The sequence below is a fragment of the Heteronotia binoei genome, chromosome 7 (genome assembly GCF_032191835.1).
Source record: "Heteronotia binoei isolate CCM8104 ecotype False Entrance Well chromosome 7, APGP_CSIRO_Hbin_v1, whole genome shotgun sequence".
NCBI classification, from domain to species: Eukaryota; Metazoa; Chordata; class Lepidosauria; order Squamata; family Gekkonidae; genus Heteronotia; species Heteronotia binoei.
The window spans coordinates 125,047,127-125,049,597 of NC_083229.1; the positions used below are offsets into that span (position 1 = coordinate 125,047,127).

Sequence of the window (2,471 nt, forward strand, 5' to 3'; positions counted from 1 at the left end):
TCACTGGTGACTGATGAATTGTCCCTCCTCATTATGAAACCTCATGTACCATTTCAGACACATAAGAAGAGCCCTGTTGGATCAGTCCAATGCGCCACCTAGTCCAGTGGGCAACCATCTCCTCTGGATGGCCAACAACACAACACAGAGGTCAAGACCTTCCCTTGATCTTGCCTTCTGGCTCTGAGAATTTGGGTGGTTTCGCACAAGACATTTGGCCTGACCTAGCCCCACCACCCATTCGGATTAAATGTGCATGATCACACGAGCCCATCTGCCCTCTGAGCCACACCTGTTCTCACCCTATCTCCAGATGGCTCCTATCTGGATTAAAAAGCCACCTGGATTTTCCTGGTAGTTTCCCCATGAATCATATTTTGTTTTTGTTTGTTTTTTCTCCGTAGAGACTGTCAAAAATTGCCAATGCCGACTATATTTCAAGTCGTCTTGGCGGGATATTGGGAAAAGTTTTCAATTAGCAATAATTGCGCCTCAGATTAACCTCATTGGCTACGATACTGCCACTGTGCAAAGCTACCCATGAATCACATTTCGGTCGCATAATCGGCGGTTGTCTGAATGCCTGGGCATGACTCATAAGCGGAAGAGCTGTTTCAGGCACAGTTGGGTCCCCCCCCCCCCTATATTAGGCATGGCCTAATATGCAAAGGTGTTTCTGCTCTCATAATAATAATAAAAGCCCTCATAATGAAGTGAAATTGCAGATCTAAGAATTCAGCTTATACACATTGGAGTTTACATTAGAAATTTTTATTAAACTGTATTTAGTGCTATTACCGCAAATTTTCTAATCCATTCCATAGACCTGCAAGGTTGTCGGAAGCGATCTGTGACATGAGGCTGCTTCCCACTTCCACCGTCTGCCCAGACCGTTTGGTGGTAACATTTTTTGCCTCTTCAGAGACATCTTCTTCATCTCCTAACCTTTGTCACAACTATTCATAGTAATTCTGAAACGGGGTGGGGTGGGGGAGATATTTTCGAACCATTCAGCCCCTTTTGAAAGTGATTTAGCATTCAGACTCATCATGAGTCTCACCACCAGGAAGTACTTCTAAGACTGTGTTGTTGTTGTTTTTAACAAAGCTTATCAGGAATCAGCAAAGGTAATAGGAACAGAAGAACGTAAGAGAAGTCGTGTTGGATCAAGCCAATGGCCCATCCAGTCCAACACTGTGTCACACAGTAGCCAAAAAACCCAAGCACCATCAGGAGGTCCACCAGTGGGGCCAGGACACTAGAAGCCCTCCCACTGTGCCCCCCCCCAAGCACCCAGAATACAGAGCATCACTGTCCCAGACAGAGAGTTCCAACGATAAGCTGTGGCTAATAGCCACTGATGGACTTCTGCTCCATATGCGTATGCAATGCCCTCTTGAAGCTGTCTATGCTTGTAGCTGCTACCACCTCCTATAGCAGTGAATTCCATGTGTTAATCACCCTTTGGGTGAAGAAGTACTTCCTTTTATCCGTTCTTAGCAATTTCATTGAATGTCCACGAGTTCTCGTATTGTGAGAAAGGGAGAAAAGGACTTCTCTTTCTGCCTTCTCTATCCCATGCATAATCCTGTAAACCTCTCTCATGTCACCCCACAGTTGACATTTCTTCAAGCTAAAGAGCCCCATGCGTTTTAACCTTTCTACATAGGGAAAGTGTTTCAACGCTTTAATCATTCTAGTTGCCCTTTTCTGCACTTTTCCCGATGCTATAATTAGGCTCTCTCTCATGGATTGCTACCTTGACGTGGTGAGAGGGGTTGCGCTGTTCAATGAGGTTGTGGGCTATGCCATGCAGAGCCACCCAAGATGGACAGGCCATAGACAAAATGCCAATGCAGACAAAATGTGATCAACTGGAGAAGGAAATGGCAAACCACTCCAGTATCCTTGCTAAGGAAACCCCACAGACAGTAACAATAAGGGAAATCAACCCAGACTGTTCCCTGGAAGGTCACATGCTGAAGCTGAATTCCAAATACTTTGGCCACCAAATGAGAAGGGAGCACACACTGGGGAAGCCCCTGATGCTGGGAAAGACAGAAGGCAAAAGAAGAAGGGGACGGCAAAAGATGAAATGGCTGGACAGCGTTACTGTTGTAACTAACACCAATTTGAGCAGACTTCAGAAGATGGTGGAAGACAGGAGGGCCTGGTGTGACTTTGCCCATGGGGTCACAAAGAGTCGAACTCGACTGTGTGATTGAACAACAAAAATAATTAGGCTAATGTCTACATTTTGTCAACAGTAACTGACACCGATAGGTTTGTTAGGGGCAATCAGGGCCAGCAAGGCTAACTTCTGGCACCCCGTCCCCTGCACTGATAACACCATAGAGTCACATGGGGGGGAACCCAATTCGGTGCCCCCAGAAGGCTGGCATCCTAGGCAATTGCCTAGCGGCAGGGTTGGCCCTAGGGGCAATTGCATAGTGGATCCAGAAATATGCTTT

The 2,471-nt window shown here is 46.3% G+C and overlaps 1 non-coding gene across 1 annotated transcript; it reads right to left on the reverse strand.

Annotated features, from left to right (window-relative positions):
* Positions 1-395: 395 nt before the first annotated feature.
* LOC132575592 (U4 spliceosomal RNA) lies at positions 396-536 on the reverse strand. The gene has a single exon (XR_009555687.1). It is a non-coding gene; the product is annotated as a U4 spliceosomal RNA (small nuclear RNA).
* Positions 537-2,471: the final 1,935 nt, after the last annotated feature.